This window comes from Electrophorus electricus, chromosome 13, assembly GCF_041902795.1.
Source record: "Electrophorus electricus isolate QZ-2024a chromosome 13, ASM4190279v1, whole genome shotgun sequence".
In the NCBI taxonomy this organism is placed as follows: Eukaryota; Metazoa; Chordata; class Actinopteri; order Gymnotiformes; family Gymnotidae; genus Electrophorus; species Electrophorus electricus.
The window spans coordinates 21,859,301-21,883,675 of record NC_137509.1 but is presented as its reverse complement, the minus strand read 5'-3'; the positions used below and the strand labels follow the sequence as shown (position 1 = coordinate 21,883,675).

General features: G+C 36.0%; 26 pseudogenes; all 26 read right to left on the bottom strand.

The window, feature by feature from the left end:
• Positions 1-627: 627 nt before the first annotated feature.
• Positions 628-746, bottom strand: LOC145648901 (5S ribosomal RNA; annotated as a pseudogene).
• Positions 747-1,539: 793 nt separating this feature from the next.
• Positions 1,540-1,658, bottom strand: LOC145649611 (5S ribosomal RNA; annotated as a pseudogene).
• A 792-nt stretch (positions 1,659-2,450) lies between these two features.
• On the bottom strand, positions 2,451-2,569 carry LOC145649881 (5S ribosomal RNA; annotated as a pseudogene).
• A 792-nt stretch (positions 2,570-3,361) lies between these two features.
• On the bottom strand, positions 3,362-3,480 carry LOC145648900 (5S ribosomal RNA; annotated as a pseudogene).
• A 793-nt stretch (positions 3,481-4,273) lies between these two features.
• On the bottom strand, positions 4,274-4,392 carry LOC145649610 (5S ribosomal RNA; annotated as a pseudogene).
• Positions 4,393-5,184: 792 nt separating this feature from the next.
• LOC145649880 (5S ribosomal RNA) lies at positions 5,185-5,303 on the bottom strand (annotated as a pseudogene).
• A 792-nt stretch (positions 5,304-6,095) lies between these two features.
• LOC145648898 (5S ribosomal RNA) lies at positions 6,096-6,214 on the bottom strand (annotated as a pseudogene).
• A 793-nt stretch (positions 6,215-7,007) lies between these two features.
• LOC145648897 (5S ribosomal RNA) lies at positions 7,008-7,126 on the bottom strand (annotated as a pseudogene).
• A 792-nt stretch (positions 7,127-7,918) lies between these two features.
• LOC145649879 (5S ribosomal RNA) lies at positions 7,919-8,037 on the bottom strand (annotated as a pseudogene).
• A 792-nt stretch (positions 8,038-8,829) lies between these two features.
• Positions 8,830-8,948, bottom strand: LOC145648896 (5S ribosomal RNA; annotated as a pseudogene).
• A 793-nt stretch (positions 8,949-9,741) lies between these two features.
• On the bottom strand, positions 9,742-9,860 carry LOC145648895 (5S ribosomal RNA; annotated as a pseudogene).
• A 792-nt stretch (positions 9,861-10,652) lies between these two features.
• LOC145649878 (5S ribosomal RNA) lies at positions 10,653-10,771 on the bottom strand (annotated as a pseudogene).
• A 792-nt stretch (positions 10,772-11,563) lies between these two features.
• On the bottom strand, positions 11,564-11,682 carry LOC145647707 (5S ribosomal RNA; annotated as a pseudogene).
• A 353-nt stretch (positions 11,683-12,035) lies between these two features.
• Positions 12,036-12,154, bottom strand: LOC145650134 (5S ribosomal RNA; annotated as a pseudogene).
• A 791-nt stretch (positions 12,155-12,945) lies between these two features.
• Positions 12,946-13,064, bottom strand: LOC145645493 (5S ribosomal RNA; annotated as a pseudogene).
• A 792-nt stretch (positions 13,065-13,856) lies between these two features.
• On the bottom strand, positions 13,857-13,975 carry LOC145649877 (5S ribosomal RNA; annotated as a pseudogene).
• A 792-nt stretch (positions 13,976-14,767) lies between these two features.
• LOC145647706 (5S ribosomal RNA) lies at positions 14,768-14,886 on the bottom strand (annotated as a pseudogene).
• Positions 14,887-15,679: 793 nt separating this feature from the next.
• Positions 15,680-15,798, bottom strand: LOC145644094 (5S ribosomal RNA; annotated as a pseudogene).
• Positions 15,799-16,813: 1,015 nt separating this feature from the next.
• Positions 16,814-16,932, bottom strand: LOC145644841 (5S ribosomal RNA; annotated as a pseudogene).
• A 791-nt stretch (positions 16,933-17,723) lies between these two features.
• Positions 17,724-17,842, bottom strand: LOC145645818 (5S ribosomal RNA; annotated as a pseudogene).
• A 792-nt stretch (positions 17,843-18,634) lies between these two features.
• Positions 18,635-18,753, bottom strand: LOC145649263 (5S ribosomal RNA; annotated as a pseudogene).
• A 792-nt stretch (positions 18,754-19,545) lies between these two features.
• LOC145643873 (5S ribosomal RNA) lies at positions 19,546-19,664 on the bottom strand (annotated as a pseudogene).
• A 791-nt stretch (positions 19,665-20,455) lies between these two features.
• Positions 20,456-20,574, bottom strand: LOC145643872 (5S ribosomal RNA; annotated as a pseudogene).
• A 792-nt stretch (positions 20,575-21,366) lies between these two features.
• Positions 21,367-21,485, bottom strand: LOC145643871 (5S ribosomal RNA; annotated as a pseudogene).
• A 1,230-nt stretch (positions 21,486-22,715) lies between these two features.
• Positions 22,716-22,834, bottom strand: LOC145643870 (5S ribosomal RNA; annotated as a pseudogene).
• Positions 22,835-23,625: 791 nt separating this feature from the next.
• Positions 23,626-23,744, bottom strand: LOC145643868 (5S ribosomal RNA; annotated as a pseudogene).
• Positions 23,745-24,375: the final 631 nt, after the last annotated feature.

Genomic DNA, 24,375 nt, shown 5'->3' with positions numbered 1-24,375 from the left:
GACAGTATTTTTATTAATCACTGCACTTCACATTCAAGCATGTCAGTTGGAGAGTAAATTAAAGTGATGCAATAAAAACTTAGAGCATCTGCTATTCCCAGGTGCTAGCAGATAGTTTGATTTAATTATTCACTGCACTTCAAATTTGAACATGATAGCTTGAACATAAATTAAAGGGATGCAATAAAATCTTACAGCACCTGCTATTCCCTGGTACTAAAAGATTTCTATTTAATCTGTACACTTCACATACAAGCATGTCAGTTGCAGATTAAATTAAAGTGATGCAACAAAAATTTACAGCATCTGCTATTCCCAGGTGCTAACAGATAGTTTTTTTTAATTAATCACTGCACTTCACATCCTAGCATGTCATCTTAAAAGTAAATTAAAGTGATGCAAGAGAAGCTTACAGCATCTCGTAGTCCAAGGTGCTAACAGATAGTTTTTTGATGAATCACTGCACTTCACATTCAGGCATGTGAGTTGGAGAGTAAATGAAAGTGATGCAAAAAAAACTTACAGCATCTGCTATTCCCATGTGCTAACAGATAGTTTTTTTTTATTAACACTGCACTTCACATTTGAGCATGTCAGCTTGAAAGTAAATTAAAGTGATGCAAGAAAAGCTTACAGCACCTGGTATTCCTAGGTAGGGTCCCACCTCAGTACTATCCAGGCCCAAACTTGCTTAGCTTCCAAGGTCAGATGAGATTGGGCGTTCTCAAGATGGTGTGGCAGTAAGCCTTAAACACTTAGTCAAATTGCCTAATCATAGCAAATATGATCAAAGACCAATCTGACTATTTTTTTTATTAATCCCTGCAGTTGACATTCTAGAATGTTATCTTGAAAGTAAATTAAATGATGCAACAAAAGCTTACAACATCTGGTATACGGAGGCACTAACAGACAGTATTTTTATTAATCACTGCACTTCACATTCAAGCATGTCAGTTGGAGAGTAAATTAAAGTGATGCAATAAAAACTTACAGCATCTGCTATTCCCAGGTGCTAGCAGATAGTTTGATTTAATTATTCACTGCACTTCAAATTTGAACATGATAGCTTGAACATAAATTAAAGGGATGCAATAAAATCTTACAGCACCTGCTATTCCCTGGTACTAAAAGATTTCTATTTAATCTGTACACTTCACATACAAGCATGTCAGTTGCAGATTAAATTAAAGTGATGCAACAAAAATTTACAGCATCTGCTATTCCCAGGTGCTAACAGATAGTTTTTTTTAATTAATCACTGCACTTCACATCCTAGCATGTCATCTTAAAAGTAAATTAAAGTGATGCAAGAGAAGCTTACAGCATCTCGTAGTCCAAGGTGCTAACAGATAGTTTTTTGATGAATCACTGCACTTTACATTCAGGCATGTGAGTTGGAGAGTAAATCAAAGTGATGCAAAAAAAACTTACAGCATCTGCTATTCCCATGTGCTAACAGATAGTTTTTTTTTATTAATCACTGCACTTCACATTTGAGCATGTCAGCTTGAAAGTAAATTAAAGTGATGCAAGAAAAGCTTACAGCACCTGGTATTCCTAGGTAGGGTCCCACCTCAGTACTATCCAGGCCCAAACTTGCTTAGCTTCCAAGGTCAGATGAGATTGGGCGTTCGCAAGATGGTGTGGCAGTAAGCCTTAAGCACTTAGTCAAATTGCCTAATCATAGCAAATATGATCAAAGACCAATCTGACTATTTTTTTTATTAATCCCTGCACTTGACATTCTAGAATGTTATCTTGAAAGTAAATTAAATGATGCAATAAAAGCTTACAACATCTGGTATACGGAGGCACTAACAGACAGTATTTTTATTAATCACTGCACTTCACATTCAAGCATGTCAGTTGGAGAGTAAATTAAAGTGATGCAATAAAAACTTACAGCATCTGCTATTCCCAGGTGCTAACAGATAGTTTGATTTAATTATTCACTGCACTTCAAATTTGAACATGATAGCTTGAACATAAATTAAAGGGATGCAATAAAATCTTACAACACCTGCTATTCCCTGGTACTAAAAGATTTCTATTTAATCTGTACACTTCACATACAAGCATGTCAGTTGCAGATTAAATTAAAGTGATGCAACAAAAACTTACAGCATCTGCTATTCCCAGGTGCTAACAGATAGCTTTTTTAATTAATCACTGCACTTCACATCCTAGCATGTCATCTTAAAAGTACATTAAAGTGATGCAAGAGAAGCTTACAGCATCTCGTAGTCCAAGCTGCTAACAGATAGTTTTTTGATGAATCACTGCACTTCACATTCAGGCATGTGAGTTGGAGAGTAAATGAAAGTGATGCAAAAAAAACTTACAGCATCTGCTATTCCCATGTGCTAACAGATAGTTTTTTTTTATTAATCACTGCACTTCACATTTGAGCATGTCAGCTTGAAAGTAAATTAAAGTGATGCAAGAAAAGCTTACAGCACCTGGTATTCCTAGGTAGGGACCCACCTCAGTACAATCCAGGCCCAAGCTTGCTTAGCTTCCAAGGTCAGATGAGATTGGGCGTTCTCAAGATGGTGTGGCAGTAAGCCTTAAACACTTAGTCAAATTGCCTAATCATAGCAAATATGATCAAAGACCAATCTGACTATTTTTTTTATTAATCCCTGTAGTTGACATTCTAGAATGTTATCTTGAAAGTAAATTAAATGATGCAATAAAAGCTTACAACATCTGGTATACGGAGGCACTAACAGACAGTATTTTTATTAATCACTGCACTTCACATTCAAGCATGTCAGTTGGAGAGTAAATTAAAGTGATGCAATAAAAACTTACAGCATCTGCTATTCCCAGGTGCTAGCAGATAGTTTGATTTAATTATTCACTGCACTTCAAATTTGAACATGATAGCTTGAACATAAATTAAAGGGATGCAATAAAATCTTACAGCACCTGCTATTCCCTGGTACTAAAAGATTTCTATTTAATCTGTACACTTCACATACAAGCATGTCAGTTGCAGATTAAATTAAAGTGATGCAACAAAAATTTACAGCATCTGCTATTCCCAGGTGCTAACAGATAGTTTTTTTTAATTAATCACTGCACTTCACATCCTAGCATGTCATCTTAAAAGTAAATTAAAGTGATGCAAGAGAAGCTTACAGCATCTCGTAGTCCAAGGTGCTAACAGATAGTTTTTTGATGAATCACTGCACTTCACATTCAGGCATGTGAGTTGGAGAGTAAATCAAAGTGATGCAAAAAAAACTTACAGCATCTGCTATTCCCATGTGCTAACAGATAGTTTTTTTTTATTAACACTGCACTTCACATTTGAGCATGTCAGCTTGAAAGTAAATTAAAGTGATGCAAGAAAAGCTTACAGCACCTGGTATTCCTAGGTAGGGTCCCACCTCAGTACTATCCAGGCCCAAACTTGCTTAGCTTCCAAGGTCAGATGAGATTGGGCGTTCTCAAGATGGTGTGGCAGTAAGCCTTAAACACTTAGTCAAATTGCCTAATCATAGCAAATATGATCAAAGACCAATCTGACTATTTTTTTTATTAATCCCTGCAGTTGACATTCTAGAATGTTATCTTGAAAGTAAATTAAATGATGCAATAAAAGCTTACAACATCTGGTATACGGAGGCACTAACAGACAGTATTTTTATTAATCACTGCACTTCACATTCAAGCATGTCAGTTGGAGAGTAAATTAAAGTGATGCAATAAAAACTTACAGCATCTGCTATTCCCAGGTGCTAGCAGATAGTTTGATTTAATTATTCACTGCACTTCAAATTTGAACATGATAGCTTGAACATAAATTAAAGGGATGCAATAAAATCTTACAGCACCTGCTATTCCCTGGTACTAAAAGATTTCTATTTAATCTGTACACTTCACATACAAGCATGTCAGTTGCAGATTAAATTAAAGTGATGCAACAAAAATTTACAGCATCTGCTATTCCCAGGTGCTAACAGATAGTTTTTTTTAATTAATCACTGCACTTCACATCCTAGCATGTCATCTTAAAAGTAAATTAAAGTGATGCAAGAGAAGCTTACAGCATCTCGTAGTCCAAGGTGCTAACAGATAGTTTTTTGATGAATCACTGCACTTTACATTCAGGCATGTGAGTTGGAGAGTAAATCAAAGTGATGCAAAAAAAACTTACAGCATCTGCTATTCCCATGTGCTAACAGATAGTTTTTTTTTATTAATCACTGCACTTCACATTTGAGCATGTCAGCTTGAAAGTAAATTAAAGTGATGCAAGAAAAGCTTACAGCACCTGGTATTCCTAGGTAGGGTCCCACCTCAGTACTATCCAGGCCCAAACTTGCTTAGCTTCCAAGGTCAGATGAGATTGGGCGTTCGCAAGATGGTGTGGCAGTAAGCCTTAAGCACTTAGTCAAATTGCCTAATCATAGCAAATATGATCAAAGACCAATCTGACTATTTTTTTTATTAATCCCTGCACTTGACATTCTAGAATGTTATCTTGAAAGTAAATTAAATGATGCAATAAAAGCTTACAACATCTGGTATACGGAGGCACTAACAGACAGTATTTTTATTAATCACTGCACTTCACATTCAAGCATGTCAGTTGGAGAGTAAATTAAAGTGATGCAATAAAAACTTACAGCATCTGCTATTCCCAGGTGCTAACAGATAGTTTGATTTAATTATTCACTGCACTTCAAATTTGAACATGATAGCTTGAACATAAATTAAAGGGATGCAATAAAATCTTACAACACCTGCTATTCCCTGGTACTAAAAGATTTCTATTTAATCTGTACACTTCACATACAAGCATGTCAGTTGCAGATTAAATTAAAGTGATGCAACAAAAACTTACAGCATCTGCTATTCCCAGGTGCTAACAGATAGCTTTTTTAATTAATCACTGCACTTCACATCCTAGCATGTCATCTTAAAAGTACATTAAAGTGATGCAAGAGAAGCTTACAGCATCTCGTAGTCCAAGCTGCTAACAGATAGTTTTTTGATGAATCACTGCACTTCACATTCAGGCATGTGAGTTGGAGAGTAAATGAAAGTGATGCAAAAAAAACTTACAGCATCTGCTATTCCCATGTGCTAACAGATAGTTTTTTTTTATTAATCACTGCACTTCACATTTGAGCATGTCAGCTTGAAAGTAAATTAAAGTGATGCAAGAAAAGCTTACAGCACCTGGTATTCCTAGGTAGGGACCCACCTCAGTACAATCCAGGCCCAAGCTTGCTTAGCTTCCAAGGTCAGATGAGATTGGGCGTTCTCAAGATGGTGTGGCAGTAAGCCTTAAACACTTAGTCAAATTGCCTAATCATAGCAAATATGATCAAAGACCAATCTGACTATTTTTTTTATTAATCCCTGTAGTTGACATTCTAGAATGTTATCTTGAAAGTAAATTAAATGATGCAATAAAAGCTTACAACATCTGGTATACGGAGGCACTAACAGACAGTATTTTTATTAATCACTGCACTTCACATTCAAGCATGTCAGTTGGAGAGTAAATTAAAGTGATGCAATAAAAACTTACAGCATCTGCTATTCCCAGGTGCTAGCAGATAGTTTGATTTAATTATTCACTGCACTTCAAATTTGAACATGATAGCTTGAACATAAATTAAAGGGATGCAATAAAATCTTACAGCACCTGCTATTCCCTGGTACTAAAAGATTTCTATTTAATCTGTACACTTCACATACAAGCATGTCAGTTGCAGATTAAATTAAAGTGATGCAACAAAAATTTACAGCATCTGCTATTCCCAGGTGCTAACAGATAGTTTTTTTTAATTAATCACTGCACTTCACATCCTAGCATGTCATCTTAAAAGTAAATTAAAGTGATGCAAGAGAAGCTTACAGCATCTCGTAGTCCAAGGTGCTAACAGATAGTTTTTTGATGAATCACTGCACTTCACATTCAGGCATGTGAGTTGGAGAGTAAATCAAAGTGATGCAAAAAAAACTTACAGCATCTGCTATTCCCATGTGCTAACAGATAGTTTTTTTTTATTAACACTGCACTTCACATTTGAGCATGTCAGCTTGAAAGTAAATTAAAGTGATGCAAGAAAAGCTTACAGCACCTGGTATTCCTAGGTAGGGTCCCACCTCAGTACTATCCAGGCCCAAACTTGCTTAGCTTCCAAGGTCAGATGAGATTGGGCGTTCTCAAGATGGTGTGGCAGTAAGCCTTAAACACTTAGTCAAATTGCCTAATCATAGCAAATATGATCAAAGACCAATCTGACTATTTTTTTTATTAATCCCTGCAGTTGACATTCTAGAATGTTATCTTGAAAGTAAATTAAATGATGCAATAAAAGCTTACAACATCTGGTATACGGAGGCACTAACAGACAGTATTTTTATTAATCACTGCACTTCACATTCAAGCATGTCAGTTGGAGAGTAAATTAAAGTGATGCAATAAAAACTTACAGCATCTGCTATTCCCAGGTGCTAGCAGATAGTTTGATTTAATTATTCACTGCACTTCAAATTTGAACATGATAGCTTGAACATAAATTAAAGGGATGCAATAAAATCTTACAGCACCTGCTATTCCCTGGTACTAAAAGATTTCTATTTAATCTGTACACTTCACATACAAGCATGTCAGTTGCAGATTAAATTAAAGTGATGCAACAAAAATTTACAGCATCTGCTATTCCCAGGTGCTAACAGATAGTTTTTTTTAATTAATCACTGCACTTCACATCCTAGCATGTCATCTTAAAAGTAAATTAAAGTGATGCAAGAGAAGCTTACAGCATCTCGTAGTCCAAGGTGCTAACAGATAGTTTTTTGATGAATCACTGCACTTCACATTCAGGCATGTGAGTTGGAGAGTAAATCAAAGTGATGCAAAAAAAACTTACAGCATCTGCTATTCCCATGTGCTAACAGATAGTTTTTTTTTATTAATCACTGCACTTCACATTTGAGCATGTCAGCTTGAAAGTAAATTAAAGTGATGCAAGAAAAGCTTACAGCACCTGGTATTCCTAGGTAGGGTCCCACCTCAGTACTATCCAGGCCCAAACTTGCTTAGCTTCCAAGGTCAGATGAGATTGGGCGTTCTCAAGATGGTGTGGCAGTAAGCCTTAAACACTTAGTCAAATTGCCTAATCATAGCAAATATGATCAAAGACCAATCTGACTATTTTTTTTATTAATCCCTGCACTTGACATTCTAGAATGTTATCTTGAAAGTAAATTAAATGATGCAATAAAAGCTTACAACATCTGGTATACGGAGGCACTAACAGACAGTATTTTTATTAATCACTGCACTTCACATTCAAGCATGTCAGTTGGAGAGTAAATTAAAGTGATGCAATAAAAACTTACAGCATCTGCTATTCCCAGGTGCTAACAGATAGTTTGATTTAATTATTCACTGCACTTCAAATTTGAACATGATAGCTTGAACATAAATTAAAGGGATGCAATAAAATCTTACAACACCTGCTATTCCCTGGTACTAAAAGATTTCTATTTAATCTGTACACTTCACATACAAGCATGTCAGTTGCAGATTAAATTAAAGTGATGCAACAAAAACTTACAGCATCTGCTATTCCCAGGTGCTAACAGATAGCTTTTTTAATTAATCACTGCACTTCACATCCTAGCATGTCATCTTAAAAGTACATTAAAGTGATGCAAGAGAAGCTTACAGCATCTCGTAGTCCAAGCTGCTAACAGATAGTTTTTTGATGAATCACTGCACTTCACATTCAGGCATGTGAGTTGGAGAGTAAATGAAAGTGATGCAAAAAAAACTTACAGCATCTGCTATTCCCATGTGCTAACAGATAGTTTTTTTTTATTAATCACTGCACTTCACATTTGAGCATGTCAGCTTGAAAGTAAATTAAAGTGATGCAAGAAAAGCTTACAGCACCTGGTATTCCTAGGTAGGGACCCACCTCAGTACAATCCAGGCCCAAGCTTGCTTAGCTTCCAAGGTCAGATGAGATTGGGCGTTCTCAAGATGGTGTGGCAGTAAGCCTTAAACACTTAGTCAAATTGCCTAATCATAGCAAATATGATCAAAGACCAATCTGACTATTTTTTTTATTAATCCCTGCAGTTGACATTCTAGAATGTTATCTTGAAAGTAAATTAAATGATGCAATAAAAGCTTACAACATCTGGTATACGGAGGCACTAACAGACAGTATTTTTATTAATCACTGCACTTCACATTCAAGCATGTCAGTTGGAGAGTAAATTAAAGTGATGCAATAAAAACTTACAGCATCTGCTATTCCCAGGTGCTAGCAGATAGTTTGATTTAATTATTCACTGCACTTCAAATTTGAACATGATAGCTTGAACATAAATTAAAGGGATGCAATAAAATCTTACAGCACCTGCTATTCCCTGGTACTAAAAGATTTCTATTTAATCTGTACACTTCACATACAAGCATGTCAGTTGCAGATTAAATTAAAGTGATGCAACAAAAATTTACAGCATCTGCTATTCCCAGGTGCTAACAGATAGTTTTTTTTAATTAATCACTGCACTTCACATCCTAGCATGTCATCTTAAAAGTAAATTAAAGTGATGCAAGAGAAGCTTACAGCATCTCGTAGTCCAAGGTGCTAACAGATAGTTTTTTGATGAATCACTGCACTTCACATTCAGGCATGTGAGTTGGAGAGTAAATGAAAGTGATGCAAAAAAAACTTACAGCATCTGCTATTCCCATGTGCTAACAGATAGTTTTTTTTTATTAACACTGCACTTCACATTTGAGCATGTCAGCTTGAAAGTAAATTAAAGTGATGCAAGAAAAGCTTACAGCACCTGGTATTCCTAGGTAGGGTCCCACCTCAGTACTATCCAGGCCCAAACTTGCTTAGCTTCCAAGGTCAGATGAGATTGGGCGTTCTCAAGATGGTGTGGCAGTAAGCCTTAAACACTTAGTCAAATTGCCTAATCATAGCAAATATGATCAAAGACCAATCTGACTATTTTTTTTATTAATCCCTGCAGTTGACATTCTAGAATGTTATCTTGAAAGTAAATTAAATGATGCAATAAAAGCTTACAACATCTGGTATACGGAGGCACTAACAGACAGTATTTTTATTAATCACTGCACTTCACATTCAAGCATGTCAGTTGGAGAGTAAATTAAAGTGATGCAATAAAAACTTACAGCATCTGCTATTCCCAGGTGCTAGCAGATAGTTTGATTTAATTATTCACTGCACTTCAAATTTGAACATGATAGCTTGAACATAAATTAAAGGGATGCAATAAAATCTTACAGCACCTGCTATTCCCTGGTACTAAAAGATTTCTATTTAATCTGTACACTTCACATACAAGCATGTCAGTTGCAGATTAAATTAAAGTGATGCAACAAAAATTTACAGCATCTGCTATTCCCAGGTGCTAACAGATAGTTTTTTTTAATTAATCACTGCACTTCACATCCTAGCATGTCATCTTAAAAGTAAATTAAAGTGATGCAAGAGAAGCTTACAGCATCTCGTAGTCCAAGGTGCTAACAGATAGTTTTTTGATGAATCACTGCACTTCACATTCAGGCATGTGAGTTGGAGAGTAAATCAAAGTGATGCAAAAAAAACTTACAGCATCTGCTATTCCCATGTGCTAACAGATAGTTTTTTTTTATTAATCACTGCACTTCACATTTGAGCATGTCAGCTTGAAAGTAAATTAAAGTGATGCAAGAAAAGCTTACAGCACCTGGTATTCCTAGGTAGGGTCCCACCTCAGTACTATCCAGGCCCAAACTTGCTTAGCTTCCAAGGTCAGATGAGATTGGGCGTTCTCAAGATGGTGTGGCAGTAAGCCTTAAACACTTAGTCAAATTGCCTAATCATAGCAAATATGATCAAAGACCAATCTGACTATTTTTTTTATTAATCCCTGCACTTGACATTCTAGAATGTTATCTTGAAAGTAAATTAAATGATGCAATAAAAGCTTACAACATCTGGTATACGGAGGCACTAACAGACAGTATTTTTATTAATCACTGCACTTCACATTCAAGCATGTCAGTTGGAGAGTAAATTAAAGTGATGCAATAAAAACTTACAGCATCTGCTATTCCCAGGTGCTAACAGATAGTTTGATTTAATTATTCACTGCACTTCAAATTTGAACATGATAGCTTGAACATAAATTAAAGGGATGCAATAAAATCTTACAACACCTGCTATTCCCTGGTACTAAAAGATTTCTATTTAATCTGTACACTTCACATACAAGCATGTCAGTTGCAGATTAAATTAAAGTGATGCAACAAAAACTTACAGCATCTGCTATTCCCAGGTGCTAACAGATAGCTTTTTTAATTAATCACTGCACTTCACATCCTAGCATGTCATCTTAAAAGTACATTAAAGTGATGCAAGAGAAGCTTACAGCATCTCGTAGTCCAAGCTGCTAACAGATAGTTTTTTGATGAATCACTGCACTTCACATTCAGGCATGTGAGTTGGAGAGTAAATCAAAGTGATGCAAAAAAAACTTACAGCATCTGCTATTCCCATGTGCTAACAGATAGTTTTTTTTTATTAATCACTGCACTTCACATTTGAGCATGTCAGCTTGAAAGTAAATTAAAGTGATGCAAGAAAAGCTTACAGCACCTGGTATTCCTAGGTAGGGACCCACCTCAGTACAATCCAGGCCCAAGCTTGCTTAGCTTCCAAGGTCAGATGAGATTGGGCGTTCTCAAGATGGTGTGGCAGTAAGCCTTAAACACTTAGTCAAATTGCCTAATCATAGCAAATATGATCAAAGACCAATCTGACTATTTTTTTTATTAATCCCTGCAGTTGACATTCTAGAATGTTATCTTGAAAGTAAATTAAATGATGCAATAAAAGCTTACAACATCTGGTATACGGAGGCACTAACAGACAGTATTTTTATTAATCACTGCACTTCACATTCAAGCATGTCAGTTGGAGAGTAAATTAAAGTGATGCAATAAAAACTTACAGCATCTGCTATTCCCAGGTGCTAGCAGATAGTTTGATTTAATTATTCACTGCACTTCAAATTTGAACATGATAGCTTGAACATAAATTAAAGGGATGCAATAAAATCTTACAGCACCTGCTATTCCCTGGTACTAAAAGATTTCTATTTAATCTGTACACTTCACATACAAGCATGTCAGTTGCAGATTAAATTAAAGTGATGCAACAAAAACTTACAGCATCTGCTATTCCCAGGTGCTAACAGATAGCTTTTTTAATTAATCACTGCACTTCACATCCTAGCATGTCATCTTAAAAGTACATTAAAGTGATGCAAGAGAAGCTTACAGCATCTCGTAGTCCAAGCTGCTAACAGATAGTTTTTTGATGAATCACTGCACTTCACATTCAGGCATGTGAGTTGGAGAGTAAATGAAAGTGATGCAAAAAAAACTTACAGCATCTGCTATTCCCATGTGCTAACAGATAGTTTTTATTTATTAATCACTGCACTTCACATTTGAGCATGTCAGCTTGAAAGTAAATTAAAGTGATGCAAGAAAAGCTTACAGCACCTGGTATTCCTAGGTAGGGACCCACCTCAGTACAATCCAGGCCCAAGCTTGCTTAGCTTCCAAGGTCAGATGAGATTGGGCGTTCTCAATCTGGTGTGGCCGTAAGCCTTAAACACTTAGTCAAATTGCCTAATCATAGCAAATATGATGAAAGACCAATCTGACTATTTTTTTTATTAATCCCTGCACTTGACATTCTAGAATGTTATCTTGAAAGTAAATTAAATGATGCAATAAAAGCTTACAACATCTGGTATACGGAGGCACTAACAGACAGTTTTTTTATTAATCACTGCATTTCACATTCAAGCATGTGAGTTGGAGAGTAAATGAAAGTGATGCAAAAAAAACTTACAGCATCTGCTATTGCCATGTGCTAACAGATAGTTTTTTTTTATTAATCACTGCACTTCACATTTGAGCATGTCAGCTTGAAAGGAAATTAAAGTGATGCAAGAAAAGCTTACAGCACCTGGTATTCCTAGGTAGGGTCCCACCTCAGTACTATCCAGGCCCAAAGTTGTTTCGCTTCCAAGGTCAGATGAGATTGGGCGTTCTCAAGCTGGTGTGGCCGTAAGCCTTAAACAATTACTCAAATTGCCTAATCATAGTAAATATGATCAAAGACCAATCTGACAATTTTTTTTATTAATCCCTGCACTTGACATTCTAGAATGTTATCTTGAAAGTAAATTAAATGATGCAATAAAAGCTTACAACATCTGGTATACGGAGGCAATACGAGACAATTTTTTTATTAATCACTGCACTTCACATTCAAGCATGTCAGTTGGAGAGTAAATTAAAGTGATGCAATAAAAACTTACAGCATCTGCTATTCCCAGGTGCTAACAGATAGTTTGATTTAATTATTCACTGCACTTCAAATTTGAACATGATAGCTTGAAAATAAATTAAAGGGATGCAATAAAATCTCACAGCACCTGCTATTCCCTGGTACTAAAAGATTTCTATTTAATCTGTACACTTCACATACAAGCATGTCAGTTGCAGATTAAATTAAAGTGATGCAACAAAAACTTACAGCATCTGCTATTCCCAGGTGCTAACACATCATTTTTTTTAATTAATCACTGCACTTCACATCCTAGCATGTCATCTTAAAAGTACATTAAAGTGATGCAAGAGAAGCTTACAGCATCTCGTAGTCCAAGCTGCTAACAGATAGTTTTTTGATGAATCACTGCACTTCACATTCAGGCATGTGAGTTGGAGAGTAAATGAAAGTGATGCAAAAAAAACTTACAGCATCTGCTATTCCCAGGTGCTAACAGATAGTTTTTTTATTAATCACTGCACTTCACATTTGAGCATGTCAGCTTGAAAGTAAATTAAAGTGATGCAAGAAAAGCTTACAGCACCTGGTATTCCTAGGTAGGGTCCCACCTCAGTACTATCCAGGCCCAAAGTTGTTCAGGTTCCAAGGTCAGATGAGATTGGGGGTTCTCAAGCTGGTGTGGCCATAAGCCTTAAACACTTACTCAAATTGCCTAATCATAGCAAATATGATCAAAGACCAATCTGACAAGTTTTTTTATTAATCCCTGCACTTGACATTCTAGAATGTTATCTTGAAAGTAAATTAAATGATGCAATAAAAGCTTACAACATCTGGTATACGGAGGCAATACGAGACAATTTTTTTATTAATCACTGCACTTCACATTCAAGCATGTCAGTTGGAGAGTAAATTAAAGTGATGCAATAAAAACTTACAGCATCTGCTATTCCCAGGTGCTAACAGATAGTTTGATTTAATTATTCACTGCACTTCAAATTTGAACATGATAGCTTGAAAATAAATTAAAGGGATGCAATAAAATCTCACAGCACCTGCTATTCCCTGGTACTAAAAGATTTCTATTTAATCTGTACACTTCACATACAAGCATGTCAGTTGCAGATTAAATTAAAGTGATGCAACAAAAACTTACAGCATCTGCTATTCCCAGGTGCTAACAGATAGCTTTTTTAATTAATCACTGCACTTCACATCCTAGCATGTCATCTTAAAAGTACATTAAAGTGATGCAAGAGAAGCTTACAGCATCTCGTAGTCCAAGCTGCTAACAGATAGTTTTTTGATGAATCACTGCACTTCACATTCAGGCATGTGAGTTGGAGAGTAAATCAAAGTGATGCAAAAAAAACTTACAGCATCTGCTATTCCCATGTGCTAACAGATAGTTTTTTTTTATTAATCACTGCACTTCACATTTGAGCATGTCAGCTTGAAAGTAAATTAAAGTGATGCAAGAAAAGCTTACAGCACCTGGTATTCCTAGGTAGGGACCCACCTCAGTACAATCCAGGCCCAAGCTTGCTTAGCTTCCAAGGTCAGATGAGATTGGGCGTTCTCAAGATGGTGTGGCAGTAAGCCTTAAACACTTAGTCAAATTGCCTAATCATAGCAAATATGATCAAAGACCAATCTGACTATTTTTTTTATTAATCCCTGCAGTTGACATTCTAGAATGTTATCTTGAAAGTAAATTAAATGATGCAATAAAAGCTTACAACATCTGGTATACGGAGGCACTAACAGACAGTATTTTTATTAATCACTGCACTTCACATTCAAGCATGTCAGTTGGAGAGTAAATTAAAGTGATGCAATAAAAACTTACAGCATCTGCTATTCCCAGGTGCTAGCAGATAGTTTGATTTAATTATTCACTGCACTTCAAATTTGAACATGATAGCTTGAACATAAATTAAAGGGATGCAATAAAATCTTACAGCACCTGCTATTCCCTGGTACTAAAAGATTTCTATTTAATCTGTACACTTCACATACAAGCATGTCAGTTGCAGATTAAATTAAAGTGATGCAACAAAAACTTACAGCATCTGCTATTCCCAGGTGCTAACAGATAGCTTTTTTAATTAATCACTGCACTTCACATCCTAGCATGTCATCTTAAAAGTACATTAAAGTGATGCAAGAGAAGCTTACAGCATCTCGTAGTCCAAGCTGCTAACAGATAGTTTTTTGATGAATCACTGCACTTCACATTCAGGCATGTGAGTTGGAGAGTAAATGAAAGTGATGCAAAAAAAACTTACAGCATCTGCTATTCCCATGTGCTAACAGATAGTTTTTATTTATTAATCACTGCACTTCACATTTGAGCATGTCAGCTTGAAAGTAAATTAAAGTGATGCAAGAAAAGCTTACAGCACCTGGTATTCCTAGGTAGGGACCCACCTCAGTACAATCCAGGCCCAAGCTTGCTTAGCTTCCAAGGTCAGATGAGATTGGGCGTTCTCAATCTGGTGTGGCCGTAAGCCTTAAACACTTAGTCAAATTGCCTAATCATAGCAAATATGATGAAAGACCAATCTGACTATTTTTTTTATTAATCCCTGCACTTGACATTCTAGAATGTTATCTTGAAAGTAAATTAAATGATGCAATAAAAGCTTACAACATCTGGTATACGGAGGCACTAACAGACAGTTTTTTTATTAATCACTGCATTTCACATTCAAGCATGTGAGTTGGAGAGTAAATGAAAGTGATGCAATAAAAACTTACAGCATCTGCTATTCCCAGGTGCTAGCAGATAGTTTGATTTAATTATTCACTGCACTTCAATAATGAACATGATAGCTTGAACATAAATTAAAGGGATGCAATAAAATCTTACAGCCCCTGCTATTCCCTGGTACTAAAAGATTTCTATTTAATCTGTACACTTCACATACAAGCATGTCAGTTGCAGATTAAATTAAAGTGATGCAACAAAAACTTACAGCATTTGCTATTCCCAGGTGCTAACAGATAGTTTTTTTTTAATTAATCACTGCACTTCACATCCTAGCATGTCATCTTGAAAGTAAATTAAAGTGATGCAAGAGAAGCTTACAGCATCTCGCAGTCCAAGGTGCTAACAGATAGTTTTTTGATGAATCACTGCACTTCACATTCAGGCATGTGAGTTGGAGAGTAAATGAAAGTGATGCAAAAAAAACTTACAGCATCTGCTATTCCCAGGTGCTAACAGATAGTTTTTTTTATTAATCACTGCACTTCACATTTGAGCATGTCAGCTTGAAAGTAAATTAAAGTGATGCAAGAAAAGCTTACAGCACCTGGTATTCCTAGATAGGGTCCCACCTCAGTACTATCCAGGCCCAAACCTGTTTCGCTTCCAAGGTCAGATGAGACTGGTCGTTCTCAAGCTGGTGTGGCCGTAAGCCTTAAACACTTACTCTAATTGCCTAATCATAGCAAATATGATCAAAGACCAATCTGACAATTTTTTTTATTAATCCCTGCACTTGACATTCTAGAATGTTATCTTGAAAGTAAATTAAATGATGCAATAAAAGCTTACAACATCTGGTATACGGAGGCACTAACAGACAGTTTTTTTATTAATCACTGCACTTCACATTCAAGCATGTCAGTTGGAGAGTAAATTAAAGTAATGCAATAAAAAGTTACAGCATCTGCTATTCCCAGGTGCTAACAGATAGTTTGATTTAATTATTCACTGCACTTCAAATTTGAACTTGATAGCTTGAAAATAAAATAAAGGGATGCAATAAAATCTTACAGCACCTGCTATTCCCTGGAACTAAAAGATTTCTTTTTAATCTGTACACTTCACATACAAGCATGTCAGTTGCAGATTAAATTAAAGTGATGCAACAAAAACTTACAGCATCTGCTATTCCCAGGTGCTAACAGATAGTTTTTTTTAATTAATCACTACACTTCACATCCTAGCATGTCATCTTAAAAGTAAATTAAAGTGATGCAAGAGAAGCTTACAGCATCTCGTAGTCCAAGCTGCTAACAGATAGTTTTTTGATGAATCACTGCACTTCACATTCAGGCATGTGAGTTGGAGAGTAAATGAAAGTGATGCAAAAAAAACTTACAGCATCTGCTATTCCCAGGTGCTAACAGATAGTTTTTTTTAATTAATCACTGCACTTCACATCCTAGCATGTCATCTTAAAAGTAAATTAAAGTGATGCAAGAGAAGCTTACAGCATCTCGTAGTCCAAGGTGCTAACAGATAGTTTTTTGATGAATCACTGCACTTCACATTCAGGCATGTGAGTTGGAGAGTAAATGAAAGTGATGCAAAAAAAACTTACAGCATCTGCTATTCCCATGTGCTAACAGATAGTTTTTTTTTATTAATCACTGCACTTCACATTTGAGCATGTCAGCTTGAAAGTAAATTAAAGTGATGCAAGAAAAGCTTACAGCACCTGGTATTCCTAGGTAGGGTCCCACCTCAGTACTATCCAGGCCCAAAGTTGTTCAGCTTCCAAGGTCAGATAAGATTGGGGGTTCTCAAGCTGGTGTGGCCGTAAGCCTTAAACACTTACTCAAATTGCCTAATCATAGCAAATATGATCAAAGACCAATCTGACAATTTTTTTTATTAATCCCTGCACTTGACATTCTAGAATGTTATCTTGAAAGTAAATTAAATGATGCAATAAAAGCTTACAACATCTGGTATACGGAGGCACTAAAAGACAGTTTTTTTATTAATCACTGCACTTCACATTCAAGCATGTCAGTTGGAGAGTAAATTAAAGTGATGCAATAAAAACTTACAGCATCTGCTATTCCCAGGTGCTAGCAGATAGTTTGATTTAATTATTCACTGCACTTCAATAATGAACATGATAGCTTGAAAATAAATTAAAGGGATGCAATAAAATCTTACAGCACCTGCTATTCCCTGGTACTAAAAGATTTCTATTTAATCTGTACACTTCACATACAAGCATGTCAGTTGCAGATTAAATTAAAGTGATGCAACAAAAACTTACAGCATCTGCTATTCCCAGGTGCTAACAGATAGTTTTTTTTAATTAATCACTGCACTTCACATCCTAGCATGTCATCTTAAAAGTAAATTAAAGTGATGCAAGAGAAGCTTACAGCATCTCGTAGTCCAAGGTGCTAACAGATAGTTTTTTGATGAATCACTGCACTTCACATTCAGGCATGTGAGTTGGAGAGTAAATGAAAGTGATGCAAAAAAAACTTACAGCATCTGCTATTCCCAGGTGCTAACAGATAGTTTTTTTATTAATCACTGCACTTCACATTTGAGCATGTCAGCTTGAAAGTAAATTAAAGTGATGCAAGAAAAGCTTACAGCACCTGGTATTCCTAGGTAGGGTGTCACCTCAGTACTATCCAGGCCCAAAGTTGTTCAGCTTCCAAGGTCAGATGAGATTGGGGGTTCTCAAGCTGGTGTGGCCGTAAGCCTTAAACACTTACTCAAATTGCCTAATCATAGCAAATATGATCAAAGACCAATCTGACAAGTTTTTTTATTAATCCCTGCACTTGACATTCTAGAATGTTATCTTGAAAGTAAATTAAATGATGCAATAAAAGCTTACAACATCTGGTATACGGAGGCACTAACAGACAGTTTTTTTATTAATCACTGCACTTCACATTCAAGCATGTCAGTTGGAGAGTAAATTAAAGTAATGCAATAAAAACTTACAGCATCTGCTATTCCCAGGTGCTAACAGATAGTTTGATTTAATTATTCACTGCACTTCAAATTTGAACATGATAGCTTGAAAATAAATTAAAGGGATGCAATAAAATCTTACAGCACCTGCTATTCCCTGGTACTAAAAGATTTCTATTTAATCTGTACACTTCACATACAAGCATGTCAGTTGCAGATTAAATTAAAGTGATGCAACAAAAACTTACAGCATCTGCTATTCCCAGGTGCTAACAGATAGTTTTTTTTTATTAATCACTGCACTTCACATTTGAGCATGTCAGCTTGAAAGTAAATTAAAGTGATGCAAGAGAAGCTTACAGCATCTCGCAGTCCAAGGTGCTAACAGATAGTTTTTTGATGAATCACTGCACTTCACATTCAGGCATGTGAGTTGGAGAGTAAATGAAAGTGATGCAAAAAAAACTTACAGCATCTGCTATTCCCAGGTGCTAACAGATAGTTTTTTATATTAATCACTGCACTTCACATTTGAGCATGTTATCTTGAAAGTAAATTAAAGTGATGCAAGAAAAGCTTACAGCACCTGGTATTCCTAGGTAGGGTCCCACCTCAGTACTATCCAGGCACAAACTTGCTTAGCTTCCAAGGTCAGATGAGATTGGGCGTTCTCAAGCCGGTGTGGCCGTAAGCCTTAAACACTTACTCAAATTGCCTAATCATAGCAAATATGATCAAAGACCAATCTGACAATTTTTTTTATTAATCCCTGCACTTGACATTCTAGAATGTTATCTTGAATGTAAATTAAATGATGCAATAAAAGCTTACAACATCTGGTATACGGAGGCACTAACAGACAGTTTTTTGATGAATCAATGCACTTCACATTCAAGCATGTCAGTTGGAGAGTAAATTAAAGTGATGCAATAAAAACTTACAGCATCTGCTATTCCCAGGTGCTAGCAGATAGTTTGATTTAATTATTCACTGCACTTCAATAATGAACATGATAGCTTGAAAATAAATTAAAGGGATGCAATAAAATTTTACAGCACCTGCTATTCCCTGGTACTAAAAGATTTCTATTTAATCTGTACACTTCACATACAAGCATGTCAGTTGCAGATTAAATTAAAGTGATGCAACAAAAACTTACAGCATCTGCTATTCCCAGGTGCTAACAGATAGTTTTTTTTTAATTAATCACTGCACTTCACATCCTAGCATGTCATCTTAAAAGTAAATTAAAGTGATGCAAGAGAAGCTTACAGCATCTCGTAGTCCAAGGTGCTAACAGATAGTTTTTTGATGAATCACTGCACTTCACATTCAGGCATGTGAGTTGGAGAGTAAATGAAAGTGATTCAAAAAAAACTTACAGCATCTGCTATTCCCAGGTGCTAACAGATAGTTTTTTTATTAATCACTGCACTTCACATTTGAGCATGTCAGCTTGAAAGTAAATTAAAGTGATGCAAGAAAAGCTTACAGCACCTGGTATTCCTAGGTAGGGTCCCACCTCAGTACTATCCAGGCCCAAAGTTGTTCAGCTTCCAAGGTCAGATGAGATTGGGGGTTCTCAAGCTGGTGTGGCCGTAAGCCTTAAACACTTACTCAAATTGCCTAATCATAGCAAATATGATCAAAGACCAATCTGACAAGTTTTTTTATTAATCCCTGCACTTGACATTCTAGAATGTTATCTTGAAAGTAAATTAAATGATGCAATAAAAGCTTACAACATCTGGTATACGGAGGCACTAACAGACAGTTTTTTTATTAATCACTGCACTTCACATTCAAGCATGTCAGTTGGAGAGTAAATTAAAGTGATGCAATAAAAACTTACAGCATCTGCTATTCCCAGGTGCTAGCAGATAGTTTGATTTAATTATTCACTGCACTTCAATAATGAACATGATAGCTTGAAAATAAATTAAAGGGATGCAATAAAATCTTACAGCACCTGCTATTCCCTGGTACTAAAAGATTTCTATTTAATCTGTACACTTCACATACAAGCATGTCAGTTGCAGATTAAATTAAAGTGATGCAACAAAAACTTACAGCATCTGCTATTCCCAGGTGCTAACAGATAGTTTTTTTTAATTAATCACTGCACTTCACATCCTAGCATGTCATCTTAAAAGTAAATTAAAGTGATGCAAGAGAAGCTTACAGCATCTCGTAGTCCAAGGTGCTAACAGATAGTTTTTTGATGAATCACTGCACTTCACATTCAGGCATGTGAGTTGGAGAGTAAATGAAAGTGATGCAAAAAAAACTTACAGCATCTGCTATTCCCAGGTGCTAACAGATAGTTTTTTTATTAATCACTGCACTTCACATTTGAGCATGTCAGCTTGAAAGTAAATTAAAGTGATGCAAGAAAAGCTTACAGCACCTGGTATTCCTAGGTAGGGTCCCACCTCAGTACTATCCAGGCCCAAAGTTGTTCAGCTTCCAAGGTCAGATGAGATTGGGGGTTCTCAAGCTGGTGTGGCCGTAAGCCTTAAACACTTACTCAAATTGCCTAATCATAGCAAATATGATCAAAGACCAATCTGACAAGTTTTTTTATTAATCCCTGCACTTGACATTCTAGAATGTTATCTTGAAAGTAAATTAAATGATGCAATAAAAGCTTACAACATCTGGTATACGGAGGCACTAACAGACAGTTTTTTTATTAATCACTGCACTTCACATTCAAGCATGTCAGTTGGAGAGTAAATTAAAGTAATGCAATAAAAACTTACAGCATCTGCTATTCCCAGGTGCTAACAGATAGTTTGAGTTAATTATTCACTGCACTTCAAATTTGAACATGATAGCTTGAAAATAAATTAAAGGGATGCAATAAAATCTTACAGCACCTGCTATTCCCTGGTACTAAAAGATTTCTATTTAATCTGTACACTTCACATACAAGCATGTCAGTTGCAGATTAAATTAAAGTGATGCAACAAAAACTTACAGCATCTGCTATTCCCAGGTGCTAACAGATAGTTTTTTTTTATTAATCACTGCACTTCACATTTGAGCATGTCAGCTTGAAAGTAAATTAAAGTGATGCAAGAGAAGCTTACAGCATCTCGCAGTCCAAGGTGCTAACAGATAGTTTTTTGATGAATCACTGCACTTCACATTCAGGCATGTGAGTTGGAGAGTAAATGAAAGTGATGCAAAAAAAACTTACAGCATCTGCTATTCCCAGGTGCTAACAGATAGTTTTTTATATTAATCACTGCACTTCACATTTGAGCATGTCAGCTTGAAAGTAAATTAAAGTGATGCAAGAAAAGCTTACAGCACCTGGTATTCCTAGGTAGGGTCCCACCTCAGTACTATCCAGGCCCAAAGTTGTTCAGCTTCCAAGGTCAGATGAGATTGGGGGTTCTCAAGCTGGTGTGGCCGTAAGCCTTAAACACTTACTCAAATTGCCTAATCATAGCAAATATGATCAAAGACCAATCTGACAAGTTTTTTTATTAATCCCTGCACTTGACATTCTAGAATGTTATCTTGAAAGTAAATTAAATGATGCAATAAAAGCTTACAACATCTGGTATACGGAGGCACTAACAGACAGTTTTTTTATTAATCACTGCACTTCACATTCAAGCATGTCAGTTGGAGAGTAAATGAAAGTGATGCAAAAAAAACTTACAGCATCTGCTATTCCCAGGTGCTAACAGATAGTTTGAGTTAATTATTCACTGCACTTCAAATTTGAACATGATAGCTTGAACATAAATTAAAGGGATGCAATACAATCTTACAGCACCTGCTATTCCCTGGTACTAAAATATTTCTATTTAATCTGTACACTTCACATACAAGCTTGTCAGTTGCAGATTAAAGTAAAGTGATGCAACAAAAACTTACAGCATCTGCTATTCCCAGGTGCTAACAGATAGTTTTTTTAATTAATCACTGCATTTCACATCCTAGCATGTCATCTTGACAGTAAATTAAAGTGATTCAAGAGAAGCTTACAGCATCTCGTAGTCCAAGGTGCTAACAGATAGTTTTTGATGAATCACTGCACTTCACATTCAGGCATGTGAGTTGGAGAGTAAATGAAAGTGATGCAAAAAAAACTTACAGCATCTGCTATTCCCAGGTGCTAGCAGATAGTTTGATTTAATTATTCACTGCACTTCAATAATGAACATGATAGCTTGAAAATAAATTAAAGGGATGCAATAAAATTTTACAGCACCTGCTATTCCCTGGTACTAAAAGATTTCTATTTAATCTGTACACTTCACATACAAGCATGTCAGTTGCAGATTAAATTAAAGTGATGCAACAAAAACTTACAGCATCTGCTATTCCCAGGTGCTAACAGATAGTTTTTTTTTAATTAATCACTGCACTTCACATCCTAGCATGTCATCTTAAAAGTAAATTAAAGTGATGCAAGAGAAGCTTACAGCATCTCGTAGTCCAAGGTGCTAACAGATAGTTTTTTGATGAATCACTGCACTTCACATTCAGGCATGTGAGTTGGAGAGTAAATGAAAGTGATTCAAAAAAAACTTACAGCATCTGCTATTCCCAGGTGCTAACAGATAGTTTTTTTATTAATCACTGCACTTCACATTTGAGCATGTCAGCTTGAAAGTAAATTAAAGTGATGCAAGAAAAGCTTACAGCACCTGGTATTCCTAGGTAGGGTCCCACCTCAGTACTATCCAGGCCCAAAGTTGTTCAGCTTCCAAGGTCAGATGAGATTGGGGGTTCTCAAGCTGGTGTGGCCGTAAGCCTTAAACACTTACTCAAATTGCCTAATCATAGCAAATATGATCAAAGACCAATCTGACAAGTTTTTTTATTAATCCCTGCACTTGACATTCTAGAATGTTATCTTGAAAGTAAATTAAATGATGCAATAAAAGCTTACAACATCTGGTATACGGAGGCACTAACAGACAGTTTTTTTATTAATCACTGCACTTCACATTCAAGCATGTCAGTTGGAGAGTAAATTAAAGTGATGCAATAAAAACTTACAGCATCTGCTATTCCCAGGTGCTAGCAGATAGTTTGATTTAATTATTCACTGCACTTCAATAATGAACATGATAGCTTGAAAATAAATTAAAGGGATGCAATAAAATCTTACAGCACCTGCTATTCCCTGGTACTAAAAGATTTCTATTTAATCTGTACACTTCACATACAAGCATGTCAGTTGCAGATTAAATTAAAGTGATGCAACAAAAACTTACAGCATCTGCTATTCCCAGGTGCTAACAGATAGTTTTTTTTAATTAATCACTGCACTTCACATCCTAGCATGTCATCTTAAAAGTAAATTAAAGTGATGCAAGAGAAGCTTACAGCATCTCGTAGTCCAAGGTGCTAACAGATAGTTTTTTGATGAATCACTGCACTTCACATTCAGGCATGTGAGTTGGAGAGTAAATGAAAGTGATGCAAAAAAAACTTACAGCATCTGCTATTCCCAGGTGCTAACAGATAGTTTTTTTATTAATCACTGCACTTCACATTTGAGCATGTCAGCTTGAAAGTAAATTAAAGTGATGCAAGAAAAGCTTACAGCACCTGGTATTCCTAGGTAGGGTCCCACCTCAGTACTATCCAGGCCCAAAGTTGTTCAGCTTCCAAGGTCAGATGAGATTGGGGGTTCTCAAGCTGGTGTGGCCGTAAGCCTTAAACACTTACTCAAATTGCCTAATCATAGCAAATATGATCAAAGACCAATCTGACAAGTTTTTTTATTAATCCCTGCACTTGACATTCTAGAATGTTATCTTGAAAGTAAATTAAATGATGCAATAAAAGCTTACAACATCTGGTATACGGAGGCACTAACAGACAGTTTTTTTATTAATCACTGCACTTCACATTCAAGCATGTCAGTTGGAGAGTAAATTAAAGTAATGCAATAAAAACTTACAGCATCTGCTATTCCCAGGTGCTAACAGATAGTTTGAGTTAATTATTCACTGCACTTCAAATTTGAACATGATAGCTTGAAAATAAATTAAAGGGATGCAATAAAATCTTACAGCACCTGCTATTCCCTGGTACTAAAAGATTTCTATTTAATCTGTACACTTCACATACAAGCATGTCAGTTGCAGATTAAATTAAAGTGATGCAACAAAAACTTACAGCATCTGCTATTCCCAGGTGCTAACAGATAGTTTTTTTTTATTAATCACTGCACTTCACATTTGAGCATGTCAGCTTGAAAGTAAATTAAAGTGATGCAAGAGAAGCTTACAGCATCTCGCAGTCCAAGGTGCTAACAGATAGTTTTTTGATGAATCACTGCAC